Source organism: Schistocerca nitens, chromosome 10 (genome assembly GCF_023898315.1).
Source record: "Schistocerca nitens isolate TAMUIC-IGC-003100 chromosome 10, iqSchNite1.1, whole genome shotgun sequence".
In the NCBI taxonomy this organism is placed as follows: domain Eukaryota; kingdom Metazoa; phylum Arthropoda; class Insecta; order Orthoptera; family Acrididae; genus Schistocerca; species Schistocerca nitens.
The window spans coordinates 72,611,098-72,621,025 of NC_064623.1; positions in this window are offsets into that span (position 1 = coordinate 72,611,098).

Consider the following 9,928-nt stretch of genomic DNA (forward strand, 5'->3'; position numbering starts at 1 on the left):
AAATATTTATGACTCTCGTTTTGCCAGCATTTTAGTGTAGAAGAGTCGGCTGATAATTGGCAATTGTTGAGTAACCCCAGAATGAACCTAAACGGATTTGATGTAAAGGCTAGTTAGATATTTCCCTTTTGTAATGCTCCTCAGATTTGTTAACGCAGGTATATGTAACTTGATGAGTTGTCTTTATGCTTTTTTTTTTTTTAGTGAGCTTAGATAATACTTGCTGTATAAATGTCACTGTTCATGACTCAGTTAGGAAAAAGGTTGTAATTTTCCTGAGTAATGTAATTTCAATAGCCAGATGTTTTGGAAAGCCATACTTCGAATTCAATTTCACTGCTGAAAATGTCAGTCTTAGTAATTCACCCAATTCAGTATCCCACCTCCCTGTCCAGGTCATATATGTTTCAAAGACATTGAATTTTTCCTAAATGTTTTCATTTATCAGCCGAAGAAATTTCATGTACATTTCAAAGTAATATGGCCAGGATTGCACACCACTGAGCCTGTAGCTAGTATATGTCATTCTTATTCATGAGACAGCAGAATATATCGCAATCCACTATTGCTACTTTAGAGGTAAGACAATTTAATTTATTTGTTATGTGCACAGGGACTGAAGTTGTCAGTTTTGAACAGGGCCAGAGGACTCAGTGCTTAAGGGGTGGAATGTATTTTGCAGTGACCGTATTTCTTTATTGGTATTGGGAGTTGCATTGCCCAGTCAGTACATATAAAGGTTTTGCTAACATTAACACAGAGTAAGTACACCGCTTGCAGTTACAATATGGTACACGATAACTCCAGTTTTGTATGCAATTCCAGTTCAGACATTCATTCAATGAATTACAAAGAAGATTTTCCTTTAAGAACGTTACAACATTCTTGGAAGAAGTTACTTTCTCGTCCTAAAAATAATGTCATGTTACAGTTATTAGGAAATTATGTCACAAACAAGAGAAGGAACGATCGACTATGCGAATATGATGAAAATGTACAGGGAGAGTGTCACAAGATATACTCGAGACAAGATCATCATCATTCATCATCATTATCATTTAAGACTGATTATGCCTTTCAGCGTTCAGTCTGGAGCATAGCCCCCTTATAAAATTCCTCCATGATCCCCTGTTCAGTGCTAACATTGGTGCCTCTTCTGATGTTAAACCTATTACTTCAAAATCATTCTTAACCGAATCCAGGTACCTTCTCCTTGGTCTGCCCCAACTCCTCCTACCCTCTACTGCTGAACCCATGAGTCTCTTGGGTAACCTTGCTTCTCCCATGCGTGTAACATGACCCCACCATCTAAGTCTGTTCGCCCTGACTGCTACATCTATAGAGTTCATTCCCAGTTTTTCTTTGATTTCCTCATTGTGGACACCCTCCTGCCATTGTTCCCATCTACTAGTACCTGCAATCATCCTAGCTACTTTCATATCCGTAACCTCAACCTTAATGATAAGGTAAACTGAATCCACCCAGCTTTCGCTCCCATACAACAAAGTTGGTCGAAAGATTGAACAGTGCATAGATAACTTAGTCTTGATACTGACTTTCTTCTTGCAGAAGAGAGTAGATCGTAGCTGAGCGCTCACTGCATTAGCTTTGCTACACCTTGCTTCCAGTTCTTTCACTATGTTGCCATCCTGTGAGAATATACATCATAAGTACTTGAAACCGTCCACCTGTTCTAACTTTGTTCCTCCTATTTGGCACTCAATCCGTTTATATTTCTTTCCCACTGACATTACTTTCGTTTTGGAGATGCTAATCTTCATACCATAGTCCTTACATTTCTGATCTAGCTCTGAAATATTACTTTGCAAACTTTCAATCGAATCTGCCATCACAACTAAGTCATCCGCATATGCAAAACTGCTTATTTTGTGTTCACATATCTTAATCTCACCCAGACAGTCTATTGTTTTCAACATATGATCCATAAATAATATGAACAACAGTGGAGACAGGTTGCAGCCTTGTCTTACTCCTGAAACTACTCTGAACCATGAACTCAATTTACTGTCAACTCTAACTGCTGCCTGACTATCCATGTAAAGACTTTTAATTGCTTGTAAAAGTTTGCCTCCTATTCCATAATCTCGTAGAACAGACAATAACTTCCTCCTAGGAACCCGGTCATATGCCTTTTCTAGATCTATAAAGCATAGATACAATTCCCTGTTCCACTCATAACACTTCTCCATTATTTGCTGTAAGCTAAAGAGCTGGTCCTGACAACCTCTAAGAGGCCTAAACCCACACTGATTTTCATCCAATTGGTCCTCAACTAACACTCGCACTTTCCTTTCAACAATACCAGAGAAGATTTTACCCACAGCGCTGATTAAAGAGATACCTCTGCAGTTGCTACAATATTTTCTGTTTCCATGTTTAAAGATTGGTGTGATTACTGCTTTTGTCCAGTCTGATGGAACCTGTCCCGACTCCCAGGCCATTTCAATTATCCTGTGTAGCCATTTAAGACCTGACATTCCACTGTATTTGATGAGTTCCGACTTAATTTCATCCACCCCAGCTGCTTTATTGCACTGCAATCTATTGACCATTTTCTCCACTTCCTCAAATGTGATCCTATTTCCATCATCATTCCTATCCCATTGTACCTCGAAATCTGAAACATTACTGATCGTATTTCCACCTACATTGATCAACTCTTCAAAATATTCCCTCCATCTGTCCAAGGCATCCACAGGATTCACCAGCAGTTTTCCTGACCTGTCCAAAATACTTTTCATTTCCTTCTTACCTCCCTTTCGAAGACTGCTAATTACACTCCAGAATGGTTTTCCAGCAGCTTGACCTATAGTCTCCAACCTGTTTCCAAAGTCTTCCCAAGATTTCTTCTTGGATGCTGCAATTATCTGTTTGGCTTTGTTTCTTTCTTCAACATAACTTAGTTCTAATATGTAGCCTTCTTTTTCCTTTTACAGGCTGCCTTCACTGCTTCATCCTACGTTTACACACTACTGTTCCAAGACATTCTTTAGCCACTTCTAGCACTGTGTCCCTGTACCTTGTCCATTCCTTTTCCAATGACTGTAATTGACTACATTCAACTAACTGGTACCTTTCTGAGATCGCTGTTATGTACTTGTGCCTGATTTCCTTATTCTGAAGTTTCTCCACTCTTATCCTCCTACATATGGACCTGACCTCCTACACTTTCGGCCTCACAATCCCAATTTCACTGCAGATTAAATAATGATCAGTGTCATCAAAGAATCCCCTGAATACACGTGTGTCCCTCACAGCCTTCCTGAATTCCTGATCTTTTAATATATAGTCAATGACAGATCTGGTTCCCCTGCCTTCCCAAGTATACCAGTGAATGTTCTTATGTTTAAAAAAGGAGTTTGTGATTACTAAGCCCATACTGGCACAGAAATCCAAGAGTTGTTTCCCGTTCCTGTTGGCCTCCATATCCTCTCCAAATTTACCCATGTTGTTGTTGTTGTTGTTGTGGTCTTCAGTCCTGAGACTGGTTTGATGCAGCTCTCCATGCTACTCTATCCTGTGCAAGCTTCATCTCCCAGTACCTATTGCAACCTACACCCTTCTGAATCTGCTTAGTGTATTGATCTCTTGGTCTCCCTCTACGATTTTTACCCTCCACGCTGCCCTCCAATGCTAAATTTGTGATCCCTTGATGCCTCAAAACATGTCCTATCATCCGATCCCTTCTTCTAGTCAAGTTGTGCCACAAACTTCTCTTCTCCCCAATCCTATTCAATACCTCCTCATTAGTTACGTGATCTACCCACCTTATCTTCAGCATTCTTCTGTAGCACCACATTTCGAAAGCTTCTATTCTCTTCTTGTCCAAACTGGTTATCGTCCATGTTTCACTTCCATACATGGCTACACTCCATACAAATACTTTCAGAAATGACTTCCTGACACTTAAATTTATACTCGACGTTAACAAATTTCTCTTCTTCAGAAACGCTTTCCTTGCCATTGCCAGTCTACATTTTATATCCTCTCTACTTCGACTATCATCAGTTATTTTGCTCCCCAAATAGCAAAACTCCTTTACTACTTTAAGTGTCTCATTTCCTAATCTAATACCCTCAATGTCACCCAACTTAATTCGACTACATTCCATTATCCTCGTTTTGCTTTTGTTGATGTTCATCTTATATCCTCCCTTCAAGACACCATCCATTCGGTTCAACTGCTCTCTCAAGTCCTTTGCTGTCTCTGACAGAATTACAATGTCATCGGCGAACCTCAAAGTTTTTATTTCTTCTCCATGGATTTTAATACCTACTCCGAATTTTTCTTTTGTTTCCTTTACTGCTTGCTCAATATACAGATTGAATAACATCGGGGAGAGGCTACAACCCTGTCTTACTCCCTTCCCAACCACTGCTTCCCTTTCATGTCCCTCGACTCTTATAACTGCCATCTGGTTTCTGTACAAATTGTAAATAGCCTGTTGCTCCCTGTATTTTACCCCTGCCACCTTTAGAATTTGAAAGAGAGTATTCCAGTCAACATTGTCAAAAGCTTTCTCTAAGTCTACAAATGCTAGAAACGTAGGTTTGCCTTGCCTTAATCTTTCTTCTAAGATAAGTCGTAAGGTCAGTATTGCCTCACATGTTCCAGTATTTCTACGGAATCCAAACTGATCTTCCCCGAGGTCGGCTTCTACTAGTTTTTCCATTCGTCTGTAAAGAATTCGTGTTAGTATTTTGCAGCTGTGGCTTATTAAACTGATTGTTCGGTAATTCTCACATCTGTCAACACCTGCTTTCTTTGGGATTGGAATTATTATATTCTTCTTGAAGAATGTGGGTATTTCGCCTGTCTCATACATCTTGCTCACCAGATGGTAGAGTTTTGTCAGGACTGGCTCTCCCAAGGCCGTCAGTAGTTCCAATGGAATGTTGTCTACTCCGGGGGCCTTGTTTCGACTCAGGTCTTTCAGTGCTCTGTCAAACTCTTCGCGCAGTATCGTATCTCCCATTTCATCTTCATCTACATCCTCTTCCATTTCCATAATATTGTCCTCAAGTACATCGCCCTTGTATAGATCTCTATATACTCCTTCCACCTTTCTGCCTTCCCTTCTTTGCTTAGAACTGGTTTGGCATCTGAGCTCTCGATATTCATACAAGTGGTTCTCTTCTCTCCAAAGGTCTCTTTAATTTTCCTGTAGGCGGTATCTATCTTACCCCTAGTGAGACAAGCCTCTACATCCTTACATTTGCCCTCTAGCCATCCCTGCTTAGCCATTTTACACTTCCTGTCGATCTCATTTTTGAGACGTTTGTATTCCTTTTTGCCTGCTTCATTTACTGCATTTTTATATTTTCTCCTTTCATCAATTAAATTCAATATTTCTTCTGTTACCCAAGGATTTCTACTAGCCCTCGTCTTTTTACCTACTTGATCCTCTGCTGCCTTCACTACTTCATCCCTCAAAGCTACCCATTCTTCTTCTACTGTATTTCTTTCCCCCATTCCTGTCAATTGTTCCCTTATGCTTTCCCTGAAACTCTGTACAACCTTTGGTTCTTTCAGTTTATCCAGGTCCCATCCCCTTAAATTCCCACCTTTTTGCAGTTTCTTCAGTTTTAATCTACAGGTCATAACCAATAGATTGTGGTCAGAGTGCACATCTGCCCCTGGAAATGTCTTACAATTTAAAACCTGGTTCCTAAATCTCTGTCTTACCATTATATAATCTATCTGATACCTTTTAGTATCTCCAGGGTTCTTCCATGTATACAACATTCTATCATGATTCTTAAACCAAGTGTTAGCTATGATTAAGTCATGCTCTGTGCAAAATTCTACCAGGCGGCTTCCTCTTTCATTTCTTAGCCCCAATCCATATTCACCTACTACGTTTCCTTCTCTCCCTTTTCCTACACTCGAATTCCAGTCACCCATGACTATTAAATTTTCGTCTCCCTTCACTATCTGAATAATTTCTTTTATTTCATCATACATTTCTTCAATTTCTTCGTCATCTGCAGAGCTAGTTGGCATATAAACTTGTACTACTGTAGTAGGTGTGGGCTTCGTATCTATCTTGGCCACAATAATGCGTTCACTAAGCTGTTTGTAGTAGCTTACCCGCGTTCCTATTTTCCTATTCATTATTAAACCTACTCCTGCATTACCCCTATTTGACTTTGTGTTTATAACCCTGTGGTCACCTGACCAGAAGTCTTGTTCCTCCTGACACACCGAGCGAGGTGGCGCAGTGGTTAGCACACTGGACTCGCATTCGGGAGGACGACGGTTCAATCCCGTCTCCGGTCATCCTGATTTAGGTTTTCCGTGATTTCCCTAAATCGTTTCAGGCAAATGCCGGGATGGTTCCTTTGAAAGGGCACGGCCGATTTCCTTCCCAATCCTTCCGTAACCCGAGCTTGCGCTCCGTCTCTAATGACCTCGTTGTCGACGGGACGTTAAACACTAACCACCACCACCACCACCACCACCTCCTGCCACCGAACTTCACTAATTCCCACTATATCTAACTTTAAACATAAATAAAATCACGTCGAAACAGAAGGTTGATAGTCTAAGAAATTATACACACATTGCTGAGGCTGATATCGCTATGTTACAACAGGTTGACAGTGGGCTACAGACATATATCACTCGTTATGAATCGATCTTAAGCACAACGTTAAGTGGCGCATCTGGCACCACAATGTTAATTAAGGATGGAATCATAGCATCTAACATTCAACGGATGTAAAATGGCCGTAGAATGTCTTGTTTAATCAGTGGGATAACATTTGAAAAAAATCTACGCCTCTTCAGGACGCCAAAATGGGCACGGATGTTCTCATTTTTACGACCGCGACTTATTCTATTTAATACGAAGGGCCAGAGACCAAATATTTTTGGGCTGGAGATTTTAATTCCGTGCTCAAACCAAAAGATCAAGTCCGCAATTTTAACAAAAGCGCGGAGTTGGACCGCACAGTACGAGAGGTGCGATTGGTTGATACATAAGAACTTATTAACGGAGAATATCGACATCTTACATTCCACACCTCGACATCATCTAGTAGACTTGATAGGATTGATGTCGTGCAATTCTTAAATGCAAATGTTAGCGGTACTGAAAACATGGCCTGTGTATTTCTCTGATCACCTGGCTTCTCACTGTCTACTGAAAATGACCAGACAAAATGTCTTTCATATTAGAAATACGTGGAAACTCAATTTAACGGTTCTTAAAGACGATAGTCTGAGAACGCAAGTGGAAGACCCGTGGGATACCTGCAGCAGATGCCGCCGAAACTACCCTAGCACAATACAGAAATAGAAGGTGCCCGTGGTGGCATAAAGCTGTGAAACCCAAAATAGTCAGCTGCCTAAAAAGGTACTGCTATGAATGAAACAGTGACGAAAAGTATGTGTTCGAGTTTTACTTACGTTGCCTGCGGGAACTATATGACAGCACTAATTAGCCATCAGAAAACCGTTAAAAAAAATTAAAAACAGTCAAAGCGAAATTAGGGAACAATAGCGTGTATTGTAACCCGCTCAGGAGTCCATCACAGCATGGCAGAAGAAACGTCTTTGGTATAGCAACTCGAGAAAGAGAAGCGCCACGCACAGCGCAGATTGATTCGTGATCCAAACAGAGGATTAGGTGGATGATCGAGGAGAAATAAAGACGTGTGTAGCAGAATACTACAAAAAGCCCCGTGCCTTGTAACCCAGCGATGCAGAGTCTGTTATACTGGTACAGATGCAAAGTAGCCCACCTGAGAGACTGGACATACGGGATGTGCCGGAGGTAACCCCACAAGAAATCAGAACAGCGATCGAAGCTACGCAGGGAAATAAATCACCTGGAGTGGATGGACGTCCAATAGAATTTTAGTTTTGATACTTATTGGAAACGTGTTTCCTCGAAACATGTGACAAAGTTAAAAAAGGACACAATGACAGTTTTAAGCAAGACATCATAGTCTTCGTCCCAAAACATACCCCTCTAATGACTTGAACAAAATCCGTCCCAATTCCTTGTTCAACACAGACTGCGAAATTGTAGTGTGCATCATGGCAGCAAGAATCAAACAAGTGCTTCATAAAATAACACGCACTAGGCAGACAGCGGCGATTCCCGGACGCACGACCCTTAAAAGCTTGACCGACTACAGAGACATTATAGGCTTCTGCTCTGCCGGAAGTGAAGAAGCAGCACTCTCAGTAACGTGTCTACGCCGAGCGCCTGCAACGCCCGCCACCCGCGGAACGGGCCTGTAAAGTGGGTCCCGGACCGAGCAGGGGTTAGCTTTGCCGCTCCCCCGGTGTACGCAAACTCTCATCGGCGGCCACTAGGCGGTCTCACGTGCCTCAGCAGAGGTCGCGATATCTAAGGTCCTACTTTCTTCCGCACACCACGTAACGGGGCGTAGTCAGCAATGCATCTTGAAGTGAGTGTACGATATAGGCCGGCGCCGAGGCACGGGAAGTGTTCACATCGTGTGAGCCGCTTCTGGTAGCAGCCGAGGCGCCGTCACGTCGACCCCCTGGAAGTCTTCACGTCAACGACATCGAAACGGTGCCCATCCAGGCTTACTCGAGTAACTGTTTTGTTGATTCTTACGGAAATGTCAAATTTCCGTCTTGCGTAACTCGTATTTCAACTGGAACAATTTTTTTACTTAATTGCTTTATTGTGGGCCTCAGAAGTGGCTAGTAGAACGATGACTATGTGTGTCTGAAGAATCGTTTTGGTTCGCAATTTGACTTGTAATAAAACCCTTGTAAGTGACTTGGAACTTCCTTTTTCTGTCCACAGTCAGTGAACATAGCACTTGACGCCACATCTTAACAAGGCCTTCGACAGGATCAGGCACTATTACCTGTTTGAAGTAATCACCTATCTACAATTTGGGGACAAATTCGTGCAGATGATTAAAAATCTATTCCAGAAAGCTACATCGAAGATCAGCGTAAATGAATATCTCACAAAACCAGTTCATATAGAGAAATCTGTTCGTCAAGGCTGTCCAATGTCCCTGACGCTTTTTGTTCTTGTCAGAACCACTAGTGAGGAGGTATAAACAAAAACTCCCTGGAATAAATATAAATGGCAGTCCCATCAAATTCATTGCTTATGCCGACGATGTGGATGTAGCGCTTAATTCTGCACAGGACCTAAGTGACGCGAAGGTTGTAGGATACGCCTGAACAAGCGTCGGGATCAAGACTATGTATACAGGAAAGAATTAATACCACTACGGAAAGGATTCGTCACCCATGAGCACGAAGAATAGTATCCAACTGACACCCTGAGCCCCTTAATATAACCATGTATAACTGTGCTCTGAAAAGAACGGCTGCAGCCTGGAAGAATATTTTAACAGTGACAAGAGCGTGCCTGCATCAGAACAACAGCTGGCTAAAAATTTTAATAGAAAAAGTAAATTTCATCAAAAGTAAAATCTTATGAGAAATGTGGTATGTACGCCGCATCCTATCGATAATCGACAAAATAGCAAGCAGAGTGATGGGGGCTGTGGGGTGGAACCTTTGGCAAGGGGGAACCTTTGGAGCAGGAATAAATGTAACGACACTGCCACTCAGTAAAACAGGACGTTAAGTGGTTGATGTCGGCACAAAATTCAGAGCGCTCTTGATCAGAAGGACACATAAATTTTATCACGAACACCCACATAGCGCGTTTATAAATGTCTACAGACCGATTAGTTTACAGACCCCTATCAATGTGGCTAACATCCCTCAATAGCTCAGCGATATCCTTCGTACGCAGGCCAACACTTTAGGAAATATAACCACTGTAGAGTTGTATTCGTATATGAATGACAATGTGAGAAGAGGACGCAAACCAAGTATCCACATATACGGTGGCCTACAGTATGGAAAAACGTAAACAATAAGTTTCTGGATACGGAAG